The sequence below is a fragment of the Aulonocara stuartgranti genome (assembly GCF_965226115.1).
Source record: "Aulonocara stuartgranti genome assembly, chromosome: 17".
NCBI lineage: Eukaryota > Metazoa > Chordata > Actinopteri > Cichliformes > Cichlidae > Aulonocara > Aulonocara stuartgranti.
Genome location: NC_138953.1, coordinates 15,086,869 through 15,107,282, shown reverse-complemented (window position 1 = coordinate 15,107,282; position 20,414 = coordinate 15,086,869). Strand labels below are relative to the sequence as shown.

General features: G+C 41.3%; 1 protein-coding gene across 1 annotated transcript in view; it reads left to right on the top strand.

The window, feature by feature from the left end:
• Positions 1 to 6,725: 6,725 nt before the first annotated feature.
• tspan1 (tetraspanin 1) overlaps positions 6,726 to 20,414 on the top strand; it is a 32,508-nt gene continuing 18,819 nt past the window's right edge. Inside the window, exon 1 of the mRNA XM_082509908.1 lies at positions 6,726 to 7,002. The gene's annotated coding sequence lies outside the window, so the exon portion shown is untranslated. The remainder of the gene's footprint in view (positions 7,003 to 20,414) is intronic.

Sequence of the window (20,414 nt, the reverse complement as noted above, 5' to 3'; positions counted from 1 at the left end):
TTTGCCTAGCCAGTCAGTATAACTCCTATTCTCATTTTGTAGTGTCCATCCTCACATAAAACTCACTGGAAGCATTTCCCTTTTTCTATATCATCTCTTTCTCTTCTTGGCTTCCCAGTACTCCTGTTTACTTTTTCATCTCCTTGACAATCCCACCTTTTCTGCAGCAAGAGTACTGACAGAGAATAGAAAGAGAGAGCATATTTCTCCTATATTCCCTTCTCTTCATCGGCTCCCTGTTAATTCCAGAATTGAATTTAAATTCCCAAGTAAGAAGCAGGCCCCATCTTATCTTAATGACCTTATAATACCATATAATCCCATTAGAGGACATTGCTCTCAGACTGCAGGCTTACTTGTGGTTCCTAGAGTATTTAGAAGTAAGTGGGAGGCAGAGCCTTCAGCTTTCAGGCAACTGTTGTTGTGATTTGGTGCTAAATAAATAAAATTGAACTGAATGGAACTCAACACTGGTCTCAAGGAATGGAAATGTCATTCTGTATGATCTACATGTCTGACTTGGCCCAGATTATACACTGGATGCCCTTCCAGATACAAGCCTCTAAATTTATTCAGCCTTGACAACAGCACTAGGAGTACACTCAAAGCCAGTGTTGACTTCAGGTATTGCATGTGCTTGAATCCTGTGAAGAGGGGATGACTTTTTCTACTTTTAATTAGCTCAAACAATTTAGGGTTCTTTTCTCACAGAGCCAATAGAAATCTAGTTCATTCTCTCACTACAGCAGCTCAGCAGATGTGCTTTGTTCTGCAAATCAACAAATTCTGTGGACTTGATGATGAAACCCACAGAGCTGAGATCAGCTGCTGCCATATGATACACTTGATTTAGCTCCTTACCTTGGGACTAGTTGGGCTCCAAACTGGAGCAGTTATAATGAGGCATGTGTTTTGTTGGCATTTAAATTTAACATGCAATTTTTCTGCATTTATGTCCTACCCTGGCAGGTTGGCAGATGCATCTGCTTCTTGGAGAAAACACATAGTATCGATTAGCTGAATCAGCAGACACCTGTGACAGTTAAATGGAAGGCTTTCCACAGTTAATATTTGCCTGACTGGGGACAAAACTGAATTAACCCACCTTTTTCTTTTTTTTAATGTTTCAAGATGATTTCTAAACTTTGATGTTATTATACGCTGCACTCACCTGGTTCAAATTGCCTTGTATAAAATCTCGTGATCCATGAAATACCACAATTAAAATGTTAAAAAGGATTTTGACTAAAAGTTCAACAAAAACATTGTTTTTGTGAAAAGATTTGAGATAACTTTGCAGTAAAAACCTGATTGTGACATAGTGAGAACTGAAGCAGAAATGGTGACAAATTACAGAGAAAACCAGAGAATGGAAAAAAAAAATAGAGGTATCCACTCTAATGTCACCCATATGTTTCTGGACTTTCCCCTGTTTAGTCTTTAATTCATGATCTCTAAAACAAGCGTGGAGGAAGGCTTGTTAGCTAGCTGAATCTGGAAACACTATGGCTGCAACACACAGACACACATAATGCTGCAGCAGGCTAACAAAGGAAAATCATCAGCAGTGTAATGTACTAGTGAAATATTTGTGTTTCACCTTTCAAACTCTATGACTTTCTTCTAAAAAGTTATTCCCTTGTATGAAAAGAGTGTGTGTGCTAACATAGAAGTCAACTAATTGTAAGCTGTGTTCAAGGTCATGGCGCACTTTGTGTGTCTTTGCTATCAGACAGGTGACTGTGGCAGTGGGAAGAAATCTCCCCACAGTGTGAATAGACAAAGATTTTATTCACCAATAAGTATGAATGAGCTGTTATTTTTCCTTTCGGTATCATTGCTGGTGCAAAGACTGTTAAGCTATTGATCCTGGTGCAAAGGTTTCTTTCAATAAATCTCAGAAAATCTGTTTGGTTTTGAAATGTATTTTTCAAAATAATGGTGGTGTTCATTGGGCACATAATACAAGCCGATAAATAACCACTAAACCACTAAAACTACTGCCTAATAATTGACTTGATGCACGCCAAGTATCCAACCTGTAAATGCTGTTAAAAATGTTCTGTGTAGAGTTCATGATGTGCATGATTGATTTATAATTAGTTAAACAATTTCATGAATATATATAGTTTGTGTTAAAATGTCTTTATTTGAAATGTACATGTGTAATATGTAAGAGCTAGTGTCTCGTGAGAATACCCTTAACGAGAGTACACGAGACTTTTCATGGACTGCGAGGGAGCAGCTGTCTCTCATGAAGCGTGTTAAGCGAAAGATTTACTAAAAGAAAACCTTTTAGTAACACAAGGACTTAATGACTTATTTTCAGGACAAGCAGTCAACGAGGTATTTGTCATTTGAGAAATGTTTTTATTTGTGTTTGGACTTAATATGTGTACTGTAACTTTGCTAATTGGATTGTACTGTTCACTCGTAACCAGTTCTCACAGCGTATCGGCGTATTGACATACTGGCAATGGTGAAGCTAAGGGGGAGAGAAAGTCCAAGTAATAAACGGCCATTTCAAAGAACCGACCTCTGTCTGTGTTGTCGTGAAGAGAGCTACAAACAAATAAAAAAAACAAAAAAAACAAAATGGCTCCCAATTGTTCCCCATTCTTTTAGTGCAAAGAAGTTATCTCAGTTATTTCAGTTACCTATTTGTTAATTCACGGTGAACGCAATGTAACACAGTGCCCTGGGCTGCAAAATACCTACTTTTTGCAGTTCCTATTATTTGCATATGCATTCAGTGGGTTGTATTGGACTCCAGTGGGCCAGTCCTGACTTTATGTTTGACATCCATGCACTAGGCAAAAAAGGAATCCCCAACAGTCAAGTTAGCATCATGTCAGTTAACATTAAGACCAGAGGAAAAAAACAGTACATACTGGCCAGCAAGCATCACTGATACACAAATTAAAGTTTTATCTCCATTTCAAAGAAGTCTGCAAAGTATATGTATTTAAGATTCATTGGGCATATTGGGTCAGTTGAGGGTCATTAATCAAATGCCATATATATATATATATATATATATATATATATATCTTAGCTGTTCCCAGGACTGCGCTCTTCTGGACAGAGATCTCCGATGTTATTCCCGGGATCTGCTGGAGCCACTCGCCTAGCTTGGGAGTCACCGCACCTAGTGCTCCGATTACCACGGGGACCACCGTTACCTTAACCCTCCACATCCTCTCGAGCTCTTCTCTGAGCCCTTGGTATTTCTCCAGCTTCTCGTGTTCCTTCTTCCTGATATTGCTGTCATTCGGAACCGCTACATCAATCACTACGGCCATCTTCTTCTGTTTGTCTACCACCACTATGTCCGGTTGGTTAGCCACCACCATTTTGTCCGTCTGTATCTGGAAGTCCCACAGGATCTTAGCTCGGTCATTCGCCACCACCCTTGGGGGCATCTCCCATTTTGACCTCGGGACTTCCAGGTTATACTCAGCACAGATGTTCCTGTACACTATGCCGGCCACTTGGTTATGGCGTTCCAAGTATGCCTTGCCTGCTAGCATCTTGCACCCTGCTGTTATGTGCTGGATTGTCTCTGGGGCATCTTTACACAGCCTGCACCTGGGGTCTTGCCTGGTGTGATAGACCCCAGCCTCTATGGATCTTGTACTCAGAGCTTGTTCTTGTGCAGTCCAGCTTTGTCCAGCCACTGGTAGGATTTCTGGATATCAGCCACCTCCTCTATCTGCCGGTGGTACATACCGTGCAGGGGCCTGTCCTTACATGATGGTTCCTCGTCTCCCTCCCCTTTCTTGGGTTTCTGCTGCCTGAGGTATTCACCGAGCACTCGGTCAGTTGGGGCCATCTTCCCAATGTATTCTTGGATGTTCGTTGTCTCATCCTGGACTGTGGTGCTGACACTCACCAGTCCCCAGCCCCCTTCCTTCTGCTTAGCGTACAGCCTCAGGGTGCTGGACTTGGGGTGAAACCCTCCATGCATGGTAAGGAGCTTTCTTGTGTTTATGTCAGTGGCTTCTATCTCCTCCTTTGGCCAGCCTATTACCCCAGCAGGGTACCTGATCACGGGCAGGGCGTACGTGTTGATGGCCCGGATCTTGTTCTTACCATTCAGCTGACTCCTCAGGACTTGCCTGACCCTCTGCAGGTACTTGGTGGTTGCAGCTTTTCTAGCGGCCTCTTCATGGTTCCCATTCGCCTGCGGGATCCCCAGGTACTTGTAACTGTCCTCTATGTCTGCAATGTTGCCTTCTGGTAGTTCAATCCCCTCAGTTCTGACTACCTTCCCTCTCTTTGTTACCATCCAACTACACTTCTCCAGTCCGAACGCCATTCCAATGTCATTGCTGTATAGCCTGGTAGTGTGGATCAGTGAATCGATGTCTCGTTCACTCTTGGCATACAGCTTGATGTCATCCATGTACAGGAGGTGGCTAACAACTGCTCCGTTTCGTAGTCGGTATCCGTAGCCAGTCTTGTTAATGATCTCACTGAGGGGGTTCAGGCCTATGCAGAACAGCAGTGGGGACAGAGCATCTCCTTGGTAGATCCCGCACTTGATGGTGACTTGTGCTATGGGCTTGGAGTTGGCCTCTAGTGTTGTACGCCACATCCCCATTGAGTTCCTGATGAAGGCTCTTAGGGTCCCATTGATCTTGTACAATTCTAGGCATTCCAGTATCCAGCTGTGGGGCATTGAGTCATAGGCCTTCTTGTAATCAATCCAGGCAGTGCACAGGTTGGTCAGTCTGGTCTTGCAGTCTCGGCTGACTGTTCTGTCTACCAGTAGCTGGTGTTTTGCGCCTCTGGTATTCTTGCCAATTCCTTTCTGTGTCCCGCTCATGTATTGACCCATGTGCCTGTTCATCTTAGCCGATATGATGCCTGACAGGAGCTTCCATGTAGTACTGAGGCAGGTTAATGGTCAGTAGTTGGAGGGGACCGATCCCTTCTTGGGGTCCTTGGGGATCAGGACCGTCCGACCTTCGGTTAGCCATTCCGGGTGTCTCCCGTTAACTAGCAGCTGGTTAATTTGTGCTGCCAGACGTTCGTGGAGTGCAGTCAGCTTCTTTAGCCAGTAGGCGTGAACCATGTCGGGCCCTGGTGCTATCCAACTGTTCATACTGGAGACCCTTTCTTGGATATCTGCCACTGTGATGGTTACTGGACCCTGTTCAGGGAGGTCACTGTGGTCTGCCCTCAGATCCACTAGCCACTGAGCATTGCCGTTATGGGTTGCGTCCTTCTCCCATATGCTCTTCCAGTATTGCTCCGTCTCCAGCCTTGGTGGTGCTGTTCTCTTATTGTTCCCTTGCCACTGAGAGTACACCTTTGCTGGTTCTGTGGAGAACAGCTGGTTTATTCTCCTGCCTTCTATCTCTCTTTGTCGCACCTTTCTGCAACTCCGTTAGTTGGCTAACCTCCCCCCGTGCTACTTTGATCTTGTTCTCTAGCCTCCTTCTCCATGGAGGGTACTGCCCCTTGTGGCTGTTCAACTTGTAGCCAAGCATCTCACTGATCACTGCTGCCGTATTGTAGATCAGCCCGTTAGTGTCGGTAATCGTGGTAGGTGTAGGTATATATATATATACATACATATATATATATATACATATATATATATATTAGGGGTGCAACGATACACAAAATTCACGGTTCGGTTCGATTCGATACTTTGGTGTCACGGTTCGATATTTTTTCGATACAAAAAAATGTTCATGCCTTTTTAATTTGTCATTTATTAAAATTATAAATATATATTTTAACTCAAAAGTACAGTTTTTAAATTTAACCCTAACCCTTGTGGGTGTTTTTTATTTTGACAGCGAATGCGCACCTGCGGACCACTTATGTGCAGCCCTGGTTATTTAGCTCGTCATATTGCAGCCACAGAAATTATTTTGTCCATGAAACCATAAAGCTGCACTTTCTTTTTGACTTATAGTCTGATTTGTCATAACTTCTCCGTTTTTTGGTAAGCTTTTCTTTGGCTGTCACTTCTTCACCCTGACCTGTCTTATTTGGCTCAGCAGAACTAAAATAAATATCCTGCTCCTTTTACACACGGACTCACATAAGCTCAGCGATTCTCTGCGCGATCAACCTCTCACATGTTTAAGCTTGCTGCGGGAGATTTCACTTGTCATGTTTGCATAGTAAGCTAACGATTAATAAGACGATGTCAGAGGAATTGGTGCACAAATTATCATCACTCACAGATCAGTGCTGTCGCTATCTATACACAGTTCGCACGCTTGCAAAGTGAAAGCAAAAAAACAAGCGCAAATTCAAACGCGATTTCAATATGTCACATATTGACAGTGGCTCACCGATGCCAATGACATAATTACCCAGCTACATTTCCGAAAGAATGCAAAAGCATTGACATATATTTTTTCTTCCTACAATAGCCCGACAGGCAGGGAAGAGATAGATTTTGGTAGCCCGACTGAAAAAATCGCTAGCCCCAGGACGTCGGGCTAGCGATATTGTGAGCCCTGTATCTGATTGAGGAATCACTCATCTTTGGAAAAGAGAGTTTATTACAGAGAAATGTCTCTTTCCAAAATAAAAGCTATACTATCCACTTCTTCTGGGCTATATTCTCAGCAGCATATTAAACATATCAGGTCCCCATAAGGAGAATCATGTGCTAACAGCTGTCTAAATGACTCGGCTAAAGTTAGTAGCATGCTTGTTGTTTTTGTCTTTGCACTAGGATGATGTCGGCGTAAATGTGCAGTCATTAGTGATGGGTCGTTCGCGAACGAAATGGCTCTTAGAGCCGGCTCTTTGACGTGAACGACGCGAGCCGGCTCCTTATCGCGAGCCGTCACGTGGGGTTTTTTTTTTTTTTTCTTTCTCTCAGCCTCTCTCTCGCACTTTTTTTCCGCTTCACTCTGCACGCGAGCCTTGTGCTTTACTGGGCAGAGGGGGGAGGGGCGGTAGTTACACTCAGTAGCACAGGAACAGAGCCAGAGAGAGAGAAAGAGAGGCAGGGACAACAACATTAGAAAGGTATAGTAATCATCCACAACTATTTTCGGTTGCAGATGATAAAGGATTGAGAAAGTTTATTCATGCAGGTCCATATGACAGAGAATGTGCATGTTCTTTTAGTTTTCATATTATAATTTATATTTAATTGTGTTGTGGTTTGCAGTGTTTTGTGTTCTTTTCACTTTAAATTTGTGAAAGGAAAAAGCTGAAAATTTAAATAGTTAAAACTTGAAATGTGAATAGTTGATTTTTGTATTATATGATTTATTTATTACATTTTATGTGGAGTGAATAAATAAAAGTATATTTACGGTGGCTCCTAGAAACAAAGCACATACAAACTTGAAATCACGCACGAACTCTGAAGCATGTACAAACTCCAAAACACGTAAAAACACGTACAAACTCCAAAACACGTAAAAACACGTACAAACTCCGAAGCACGTAAAAACTCAGAAGCATATAAAAACTCAGAAGCACATAAAAACTCAAAACACGTACAAAAGACAACAGAAGTGCTCCAGGATGCTGGGCGCAGTGTTGAGCCTTTGTTATCTTGTGGCTACACAAGCCAGCAAGTACCAACGACCGGATTTGGTGTGTGGTAATAACAGGTAAATGAACTTTTTTTTAAATTATTTGAATATATATATGAGTGCCTGTGTATAAATACACAAACAATACACACATGCTTTCAATTGTGTAATTTAAGTGATCTAGTAGCTCTGCTTTGGAAGTTCAGTTCATGCTAGAAATGTGTTTTGGAGTTTGTACGTGTTTTGTCTCTAGGGGCCACCGCATATATTTATATATAAACATATATAAATAAAACCACTTGTTTTTATGTTAGTAATTCCTTTTGTGCATAATTTTATATTATTGTTAATAATAAATTAATTAAAGCAACAAAACAACCTGAAGAGCCAGTTCGGAGCCGAAAGAGCCGGCTCTTTTTAGTGAGCCGAACCAAAAGAGCCGGATCTCTAAAAAGAGCCGGAAATCCCATCACTAGCAGTCATATTCGTTGTTCCCACTAGTGCTTTCAGGTTAATCTCGTTGAAATAACCTTAACGCCACAACACGGCAAATCTTCGTTAACGAGCTACCGCGGATCACCCCGTGCATGGGGCTGGACGGCCAACACGTTAACGAGCTAACTGCGCTAACATACTGGCTCCCACCCATGTAATTGAGCATTGCGTGACACATCCAACATACTGTTTTACTTTAGTCCATGACGCGCTTACCTTCAGGTTCCTACGTCACATGAAAACCAAAATAGTTCCCACTGAGCACTCAACACAGCATCGTCAGAAGGAAAGTTGATAAAATAAATTTAAAATTTTGTATTGTTCGATACATATGCATACCGAACCGAAAGCACTGTATCGAACGGTTCAATATCGATACGAATATCGTTGCACCCCTAATATATATATATATATATATATATATATATATATATATATATATATATATATATATATATCGTTGCACCCCTAATATATATATATATCGTTGCACCCCTAATATATATATATATATATATATATATATATACATACATATATATCGTTGCACCCCTAATATATATATATATACATACATACATATATATATATATATATATATATATATATATATATATATATACATACATATATATCGTTGCACCCCTAATATATATATATACATACATACATATATATATATATATATATATATATATATATATATATATATATATATATATTAGGGGTGCAACGATATTCGTATCGCTATTGAACCGTTCGATACAGTGCTTTCGGTTCGGTACGCATATGTATCGAACAATACAAAATTTTTAATTTATTTTATCAACTTCCCTTCTGACGATGCTGTGTTGAGTGCTCAGTGGGAACTATTTTGGTTTTCATGTGACGTAGGAACCTGAAGGTAAGCTCGTCATGGAGTAAAGTAAAACAGTATGTTGGATGTGTCACGCAATGCTCAATTACATGGGTGGGAGCCAGTGTGTTAGCGCAGTTAGCTCGTTAACGTGTTGGCCGTCCAGCCCCATGCACGGGGCGATCCGCGGTAGCTCGTTAACGGAGATTTGCCGTGTTGTGGCGTTAATGTCATTTCAACGAGATTTACGCTGACAGCACTAGTGGGAACAGGCACGTGCGGGGTGGGCTAGAGGGGCTTGAGCATCCACTCCTTTCCTGATGGGTGCCCAAAGTGCCCTTTTGTTGAGGCAACTTTAAGAAAAAAAATTATTATTATTATTTTTTTAATGTGTGTGGGCGTGCGGAGTCCTGTCTGTGCCCATCAACAATAATATTTAACTATTAATCACAGTTTTGCTAAATAAAAGGATCTGGCTAGCATCAGTCACATGATCACTATTAACCAATGATCGCCTTTGACGGCAGAAAGCGCTGGTTACGAGCCGGGAACGAGTTCACGAAGAGCACGCGCATGTTTTGCGGTCCGGAGCTGTAGGAGAGACACAAATTAACTCAGAGACACAGACTGATGCGACAAAACCAGTAAGTGGGTGTACAGCGTACACTGTAGTGTATAGCACACAGGAGTATTAGCTTATTACGTACACGTTGGTAAGCTGTCTTGTTGCAACTGACGAACTGAAACAAACGAGCGTGCTGTGTGTGCAACAGCGCGACAAACATTACCTGTCCTTTTATTAACTGCACAAGTAGTGCTGGTCATAGCTGCTGGCTACCTGTGTAAGGCTGTCATGGGTCTGTAGCTCTGTCCACCGTTTTAGGGACCATATTTAGTTTTAAAGTAAGTTTCCGGGCTTTTCCTGCCTTTCTGGAGGGATTATATTTCACAAAAAAACGATCTAATATGCATTATTATAATATAATATATTAAAAAACACACGCTGTATTTTAAAGAACATACATTAAGAAGCAGATTATATTAGATTTATATTTTAAATAAGACAAAATTTGGATTTTACAGCAGTAAAATGATTGTATCTCTACAGTTTAAAAATGTAATAAGCTTTGCCCCTGCACAGAGTGGATAGTGAAACAAATGGAATCATCATAAATACATTATATCATATTTATTACTTCCCCCTCCTCATTGCTTTATTATTGTAGCTCTAGTAATAAATAATAATGTAAGGATTCTGGATCAGCACCATGATGCCCATAGTATATACAGTATTCTGAAGAAGGTCTAAAATGTCACTGTGTGAGCCTGCATGTGTGTGTGTTTTATTTAGATGGATTTTTAAAAAAAATATTACTCATGATATAACATTGTCCAGACATGCCTGGTAAGGACATGAGGAGGAAACAGCAGGAGCTGTGTGAGGCTACTAAAGGCAGTGCTATAACATTTTTCTGTCATCATTTTATTATAGATTAAGTGCAAGAGTTGTTAGGTGTGGACAATTAAATTATAGTTTATTGCAATAGCAAGTTGTGCCTTGTTCTCACATAGACAGCAAGTGGAGAGATATATATGAAATGATGGGATGGAAGGAAGAAGAGAAGCAAAGAGTGATTCACAGGCAGAGCCTAAATTATTTCTCAGTTTTTTGTGTCCTTATGGTTCCAAGCGCTGTCACCAATCTTTGCATTTTGTTATTATCTCATGATACTTGTTTAATCAGCTACCATCTCTCCTATGGACTTTTTAATGTCTACAGTCTCAGATCAACACAGCCCTGCCCTCCAGCACTATCAGCAGCAACCCCTCAACAGCAACATTGTACCCATCAGGTGAAACATCGGTGACGTTTGCTTTGCCTTGTTGCCCATATTAGATTCTTGATGAATGTGTGTTTTTGTTATTCAGCCTGGTTCAATGTGCCCCTTTTTAACTTTGAGCACCCGCCCCTTTAAACCTCTCTGCACGGCCTGAGTGGGAACACAACGAATATGACTGCACATTTACGCCGACATCATCCTAGTGCAAAGACAAGTGGAAGCAGACAAAAACAATAAGCAGGCATGCTACAAACTTTACCATTTACAATCATTTAGACAGCCGTTAGCACATGATTCTCCTTATGGGGACCTGATATGTTTAATATGCTGCTGAGAATATAGCCCAGAAGAAGCGGATAGTATAGCTTTTATTTTGGAAAGAGACATTTCTCTGTAATAAACTCTCTTTTCCAAAGATGAGTGATTCCTCAATCAGATACAAGGCTCGCAAAATCGCTAGCGATTTTTCCAGTCGGGCTACCAAAATCTATCTCAGGAAGGAAAAATATATGTCAATGCTTTTGCATTCTTTCTTTTTTTTTTTCTTTTTTTTTTGCATTCTTTCTGAAATGTAGCTGGGTAATTATGTCATTGGCATCGGTGAGCCACTGTCAATATGTGACATATTGAAATCGCGTTTGAATTTGCGCTTGTTTTTTGCTTTCACTTTGCAATCGCGCGAACTGTGTATAGAGAGCGACAGCACTGATCTGTGAGTGATGATAATTTGTGCACCAATTCCTCTGACATCGTCTTATTAATCGTTAGCTTACTATGCAAACATGACAAGTGAAATCTCCCGCAGCAAGCTTAAACATGTGAGAGGTTGATCGCGCAGAGAATCGCTGAGCTTATGTGAGTGCGTGTGTAAAAGCAGCACGATATATATTTTAGTTCTGCTGAGCCAAATAAGACAGGTCAGCGTGAAGAAGTGACAGCCAAAGAAAAGCTTACCACAAAACGGAGAAGTTATGAAAAATCAGACTATAAGGCAAAAAGAAAGTGCAGCTTTATGGTTTCATGGACAAAATAATTTCTGTGGCTGCGATATGACAAGCTAAATAACCAGGGCTGCACATAAGTGGTCCGCAGGTGCGCATTTGCTGTCAAAATAAAAAACGTGCACAAGATAAGAAGTTGCAACGCGTGTTTGCGTACATAAGATTTTCAGGAGGAGGACAGACATTTGTTTAGAACTCTTAAAGATGTCGAAGAAGCTCCCTTAAGCAATTACTGTGATGTTCCTCCATCTCCAAAGAAATGTCAGAAGGAGTCCGAACCGCAAAAGATGCACGTATTCTCGGAAAAGTGGTTGCAGGAGGTGAGCTGGCTTCAAACAAATGATGAACGCACAGAGATGTGGTGCAGAATGTGCCGTGAAAATTTAATAAATGACAAATTAAAAAGGCATGAACATTTTTTTGTATCGAAAAAATATCGAACCGTGACACCAAAGTATCGAACCGAACCGAACCGTGAATTTTGTGTATCGTTGCACCCCTAATATATATATACTGGATATATAGAGAGCCATATAGTTGAAATATGAATCCCATAAAACAGATGCAAGACATATGGGAGTATGGAAAAAACAGAGACTGATGTGAGAGCTTGTCTTTGATTACAGGACAGGAGAGGAAGGGGAGGAGGGAGGAGCTGGCAGTGAAGCTCTTTGTCTGTCTCCACTCAGTTTTTTCTCCTTCCCCATGCGAACCAGATCTGCCCTTGTAGCTTTTCCATCGTCTGTCTTCTGCCCTCACATTGCCAATCGTCCCTCGTGCTGTTTCAGCTGCTCAACAGATGGCCAGTTGGCTCATTAACTTTAATAAATCTAACATCAATTAGACTGGAGGTAATGGGAATGCCGTGGAGGTGATTGCAAGGTAGTGGCACCCCATATGAAAAGCCCCCCTCCTCTTAATGAATAGCTCTCATCAGACCCGATATATGTATTCAAGTGCCAAAAGTGTGGTATTAAAACATTGCAGTGCCATCACAGATTGAGGGATGGACATATGAGTGAAGGACATAGGAGGCAATTTCTTTCTGATACGTCATATCACATGAGCCGACCTTGATGGATTCATTATCTCCATCTGTGCTCGCACACCTTCTCTTTGTCCTCCTCTTTGTTCTTCTTTTCTTTGTCTTCTCCTGTCATTTACCCATGAAATGTCTCACTCCCAGCCCTCTCTGACACACATCTGTCTATTGCTGGTAACAAGCTCCTTTCCTAACTTCTCTCATAGTACATCTTTCAGGCAGCATCTTCTGCTGCTTGTTGTCTCTCTCCTTGAACTTTTTACTTCATTACTCCTTCCTGGCCTTTGGTGCTGCTTGACCAAATGAGACTCTGCCTTTATGAATAACTCTGCTTTTCTATCCCTTTCAAAGATGGGTGATATGGGAAGAGTGAAAAGGGGGAGGCTTGACCCCTTGACCCCTACAAGCAGGTGACCAAATCCTGTTATTGTATTTGTGGTTTATCATGGGTCCCATTAGTGAGGGTTGGGGTTGTTACTGTATCTTTCCCCTGTAATGGAACGTTTCCGTTCTGATAAAATTTGTCTTTATCACCGACTGAAAGGTTTAACAAAGAGGTAACTGGTGGAAATCACATGCTATGGACTTCCAATTATGACATCTCAAGTTACCTATGGGAAATACTGACTAACATGTCAAAATTTCATGTGCTGGACACCACTATCACCAAAACACCTAATCAGTGAAAGACTGATGATTGTCACTCCTGTTCCAATAGTGGAAATTCATTCAATTCAGTTCAGTTCACCTGAGCCCTGAGCTGTAGCTCAGGTGGCAGAGCGGATCAGCCACCAACCAGAAGGTTGGTGGTTCAATCCCAGGCTGCTCCAGTCTGCATGCCAAATATCCTTGGGCAAGATACTAACCCCATGTTGCTCTCCGATGCATCCATCGGAGTATGAATGTTAGATACTTAGCACTTAAGCTTAGAAGTGCTTGTGTGAATGGATTGTGATTGGGTGAATGAATTAGCTGTATAAAGCGCTTTGAGTGCTCAGACAGAGTAGAAAAGCGCTATATACCGGTAAGAACCAGTCCATTCACCATTTATATAACAGCAGTCACCTCAAGGCGCTTAATATTGTAAATGGTAAATCACCACTCAAAGCATTTTTATACAACTTGCCTCATTCAGTCATTCATATAAGCACTTTTTTCTATGCTGCATTAAGGTGAGCCCAACCCGACGCCTACGGGTCTTTCTGTGGGTGGTGGTTCCTTCCTGAGTCCATGTCACCTCTTTGGGCTGCGACTGACTGCAGTCCATGGCCTAAACCCTGACCACCAGGTGTTCTCCCATTAGCCCCTCATACCAGGCAGGATAAACTAGTCTTTTGACTTCTTTTTTTTTCTTTTTTTGAAGACACACACCAGGGAGTTAAATAAAGCAGGTTATTTCAACTGACAAAGCTAAAAAATAATTCATTTTTTTTTTTCTGAAAAAGTCTGTGGGTAGAGTACGGGTAGGATTAGAGTTACTATCTATATGATAAAATAAAAAAGAACACATCGACTCTTGTGATTTCACTGAATATAACATTAGACATGTTTATCTAACAAGGGACAGATTTTCTATTAATCTTGACATGTATAGAGAAGTAGTCTTTCTTTCTTTCTTTCTTTCTTTCTTAGCTGATGTTTAACTTTGGAAATCACAACTGTTGTCTTCACAAAAAACACAGCATCTGAAAATGTCCCGCATTTTGAGAGGACAAGTTGAATGACCAGGTTTGTTGTTTAAGTTGCCTCCATATGTGATGGAAAATCAAAACATGCCTCTAAAATTAGAACGACTGAAGGAAGTGACGGGTGCTGCAGATGAGAGTTGGAGGACGAAGAGAGGGAAAGCAGCAAATCAAATTCTATGGTTGAGTTATTCATTTTCACAGCTCTTTAAAATAGTCCAAACTGTTTACATTCACACACCCCAAAGCCTTAACCTTTCACGAGCCACGGGGACTCATTGTCCACGGTACTGCCAAGAAACAGTTCGTATGCCTGATGAAATGATGCAGGGAAATAATGCATTCAGGAGACAAGACAAAGAAATGGAGAGGAAGGAGTTCAAAGAAGGCAGATTAAATGAGGTAGAGGAGGAGGAAAAAAGAGTGATTTGGTGGAAAATCCTTTGCTTGGGATAACAGATTGGCTGATGCATGAGATTGAGAGAGGGTAGGGAGGCTTGGTGATGCTGCCCTCCATGGTCTGTACTTTTAGGTGAGGAGGCAGTGTGCGAGGAATTGGAGAGGAACACTGGAAGCTTATAGTAAAGGGAAGGTGTTAGGAGGAGACAAAGAGGGCTTTATTACAATTTTATGGCGGGGTGCCGATGTCCATGCTATTTACTGCATGACAGCCTCCCATATCTCCATCAATCTCCTTCTAAAGGTGGGAAATGACAGAAGAGGGAATGAAGCAGAGACACTGTGTGTATTGGTACATCTTAGCAAGAAAAAAGGAGAAAGGAAAGGAAGAACATCCCAGAAACAGCTCCAGAAAATAAGCACAAACCACAGTTCACATGGAGAGACCCACAGAGGGGCGTGAGGTTAGTGAGTTATTGTCAGAAACTGACCGGAGGATAATGAGGTCTGATACAATATGCATCTGACGAAATAGAGCAAAACAAAGAGTTAGTCCCATTTTTACTGAGGCTCATGAGACATCAACAAGGCTAAAGATTTTTAGAATTCCTGAGCCTGTTCCTTCCTTTAACAGTAGAACTACCAAACTGTTCGACGGCACCTTTCCCTTTATAAAATCTTTAACTCCCAGTGTTTGACTTGTTCTACAAGTGTAGCATGTTGTGGCCCCTTTGGTTAAAAATGTCAAGATAATGCCATCTTGGGACCTTCTACCTATAATAATAATAGATTGCATTTGTATAGCACTTTACAGTTCCACTATTCATTCATACACTGGTGGAGGCAAGCTACAGTTATAGCCACAGCTGCCCTGGGGAAGACTGACAGAAGCAAGGCTGCCATATCACACCATCAGCAAACACCAGTAGGTGAAGTGTCAACTGAGCCGGGGCTCGAACCGGCAACCTTCCGATTACAAGACGAACTGCCAACTCTTGAGCCACGATCGTCTGTTAAAATATTCCCCTATAGAGAAGACTCATTTTCAAGCTATTAATCTTGCGGGTTTAGATAAACAGACTCTGTTGCTATGGCAACTCCTTTTGCAACTCTCATGCGTGATAGAGCTATGTCATTAGTCAACGAGCTACATGCTCAACATCCCAGAAATGGCTTCATGCATCGATTGGCCCAGGACGTGTGCACTGAGTAGAGACGAGTGTGGAGATGTGACCTTCACAGAGTGCAGCAGAATGACCTGCGCGGTGCAGGCACAATGCAAACGGATACAAAAGATCTCTAAAACATCTGGCATGCTGTTTAACTGTGTTAGCTTCATCTGTGCCACGTGGTCATCTGTTTTTGTTTTCTTCTTTGAAGCATCTTGTAGCCTCAATAAGAAGACCTGTATCTCTCTCAAACTTATCTGATTAGCATTGTTTCACTTCCCAAACGCCTTCGATGCTTGTTCCCTCCTGGAGAACACGGCGGGTCTGGGCCCAGCGCTGGAAAAATAGCTGCAGGGCAGGATGGCTGCTGTGTTTGCTTGGGATTACTCCTCACCCCCTACCCACCCCAGTTGCTTGTCACGTGCTCCATAATGTTGTGCTGTGGACATTTATGTGCTTCTGTGCAGAGGGGTTTTTCTGTATTATCCTTTTGTGTTACACATTTCGATGTTTTTTTCCCCCCCTTGCTACCTAGCCTCCCCAATGTGATGTTTGTGTATTGTATGTACGGTTGGCAAGGTCTGTCATCTCGGTTGTGGGCAACTGCAACTGACAAATAAAGGCTATCTCATCATCTCTCATCATCATCACTTGTTGAATGGCATAAAGAGACCACAAAGCAAATCTGGGGCTGACACACTGTCTGACACATACTCATGATTTCAGTGTCTTTATACAAATGATTTACAAATGAAAGCATAACATTTATGATTCAATTAGTTACCTGAAATCAAAACTTGAAATACTTAATCTGGTAATATTTTTTTGAAAATTACCAAGATGCTTCATTTTCACTAATTAGTAATGTTCATTCATACAGTTTTAAGTGGCGCTTGTTTGTGTTAGCTGATAACTGAGCACTAAACCTAAAGTAACCATATTTAAATAAAAGTTACTTCTTGTTTCAAAAAAACCGACATGACAGCAGCCTTCTTATACAGGCTACAGTTCTGACTAAAAGATTCAAGGCTGGACTAGTTTAATATTTAGATAAAATTGAGGAAATGTGGAACAATAAATCTTTATATGCTGCGCTAAGGTTTTTGTCAAGCCTAGTGACAAACTTCTGGATTTGAAACGCTCAACTCTGCTTTTAGAAAAGGAAAATAGAAAAACTTGTAGCAAAGTGAACAAAAATGGAGGATTTGAAAAGTTGTGAAAATATGTTACTGTGTAACTTCATTGCAATATAGAAGTGCAGTCAATAACCCTGTTGTGTACCTTTAATACATTTTATTAAAGGTACACTATAAGAGCAGCAGGTCAGATGCTACAGAGCATGTGAAAGTACTGATCAAAGGTTGTGAATATTTATGTACACTTTGTTTTTTATTTTTAATTAATACACAAAAATGTTCTCTTCTTTATCTTCATAGCATATTGTGTGCTGAATTTTGTGGTGAAAAATTATATTGGACATTTTTGGAAAAAGGCTGTAATATGATAAAATGTGAAATAAATGAAGCGCTGTGAATACTTTCTGTATGCACTGTACATATTAGGCCTGAATGTCTATAGAACACCACCATGAATAATTTTATTAAACATCACAAATCACTAACATTTCAAAATTTTACAGAGAAATATGATCTCTGGGACAGTAGATTTCTCCAACTATAGTCAGATATAATTATAATTCTGGCCAGCTCAAGTCCTGGATTAGTCATCAGACCCTGGTGACCTGTAACTCACTGGGCCTTCTCAATCTCCATTCATTAATTATAGAGTTCTTACTTGTAGAAAGAATAATGTCACTCTGGTTCCTATATTCAACAGATTAGTCTAAAGCAGTGAGGGACGGAAGTTAAAGTTTCTAAACTTAAATCAAGAGCTAACGACCAGCATGTTAGACCCAAGTCACACTGGTTATTAGACCAGATACAATTAGAGTGGCAGTGACAAAGTGCAAGAGGGGTGTGAGGGAAATGGAGTGATAGCTGAGAGAAATATAGAGGGAGGCAGAGAGAGCATGAGAGTTGAAGATAAAGAGACGGAGAGACTGCATAAAAATGACCCCTTTTAACTAATTAGCAGTGCTGCTAAGGGCCCTCTGAGAGTTGCCCCTGCTGCACCATGGCCCTATAGGTGTTGAGATCAACTCTGTGGCCACGGGGGCTCACAAGCAATGTGTGTCATTGGCGAACACCATCAGTCATAGAACAAAGGAGGCACCCAGGTCAAAGGCAGCAATACACTCCTGGATTTTGCTGCTCCACTCCTCTTCATTTCTGTCCCTGCTCCCCCCCCCATACATTTCCTTTTCTATTAACCCTTTCCTCCTCATCCCTTCGTCTTCATCCCTTCTCCCCCTTCATATATCTCCCGATCTAGCGATCCTGTTCCTTTGTGTGTGAGTCAATTAGCTGGCCCTTTAGTTTTGATTTATAGAGCATGGGCCGCCTATGGCCTAATGGATGGCTGTGAATTTAATATGCAATGCTTTTGTGTGTGTGCATGTGTGTGTAAGACAGGGAGATAAATTAAGGACCAGGAGACACAATAGAGGTCACAGAGGTATCACTTGCTATACTGACTGTGTTTAAATTGGTGCTGGTCGGTCCCTCTCTTGAAAAAAAAAAAATCTGCCTGTAATCCTGACATAATAGATTATGAACAATAATGGAGTGACTGGAGTGCTTGTTTAAAGTCTCTCAATATCATTAGCATGTGGAAATAATTAGTCCTTTCATAATGAGTGAAACCTGCAATTGTTATTTGTGCGAACAAAGGGCATCACCGGGCTGCAGAGATGATTCATCGGCTCATATTTTCATCCTCTTTGTTGCTGAGTTCAGAGATTAGCAGCACAGCCTGCCTTGGGGTAGCAGGAAGGAGAGGTCAGGATAGGTGCTAGCATACATCACAATCATCACCCTTATCATCATCGTCATCTGATTTTTGTAATTCACATGCTATGACCGGAGGCTATTTGCTCCAATACAAATCAAGAGGCCCTGTGTTGGTGGTTTACAGCAGGGTCATGAACTCTGAAGGCCAGATTTCACACTGTCTGAAAGGGGGCCTGTTAGTCCCTTTCTGCCCACACACACGGACAGCATATCATCACTGTCAGGTGGAAACATTTCATCTTCACAATGCCAATGCTCGCTTTTTTGGAACAAACATTTTCCTCCTTATGGAAAGGGGAAAAGATCTTGGAGATTTTTCTACACAGCACAGAGACATTTGATGATTTATCACTCATTCAGTGTCAGATTAAATTAATTTATATTTTAGCTTGACATATCTCACCCAACATAACTGCAGAAGACAAGCGCGCACACACACACACACACACACACACACACACACACACACACACACACACACACCCATCCCATGGCAATAGTGCTTTCCAACAGTAGGGGCCTTTCACAGAAGAACAGCTCGAGTAACATGACAAAAAGCCCAAGGCATTGACCCAGCCAGGGAAATTCCCCAGATCCCAATTCGATCAAGCATCTGTGGCATGTGCTTGAATAAGCCCAATCCACTGAGGCTCCACCCTAGAATTTAATGGATCTGCTTCCAATTTCTCTGTTTCAGACACTACAGGAGCTGCTCAGAGATCCCGTCTTCATGTTCTAACAGTCCTAACAGCTGTTTTGGGGGGCATAACATTAGGTGCAAGATTTTAATCCTGTGGATGGTCAGTGTGCATATCAAAAGTGTACTAAAATGGTAATATAATAATGCAGTAACATAGTAACAGTCAAAAGTTGGAGCACGCTCATGGTAGTTCTAAAAAATAGCGTGTGCCAAGAAATGTATAATAATAACAGGAATATGCTTTGAGAAAGGTTTATTTGTAGGAGGCCAAAATTTCTAACAATATTCCATCAAAATTGTTCTTTTCTTTTGTTTTCATCTTTTAGGTGAGTCATCCATGCATCCATCCAACTTTCTTTCTTCTAGAGAAGCAGAGATGTGCAGACCCCAGTCACCTCATTCAGTGGTGTAGCAATGCATGCTCAAGGCAGCTAAGAGACAACAGCTAGTTATTCTATAGGTGTTCAAGGGGTTATAGTATTTGCCCATATCAGCTCACCTAGCTCATTTCCATGTGAGGAACTAAGCGCCTCTACTTTCCGTATGACCAAGCCTCTCCTGAATGGCTGAGATCAACCCCAGGGGAAGACATGCTTTCAGGCTGAGGCTGGTTTTCAGGGCATTAAAATGTAATACTGTAACAATAATGGTTTGATAAACAAACAGTGCTGCTTTTTAGACTGAATGGTACACTGTCATTATTCGACTGACGTAATGTTGCTGATGTGGTCAGGATGCCTATGGGTGTTCAGTCAGGTGTGCAGTCAGTGTTTTGCATTTTAGCTTGAGAATTTTCA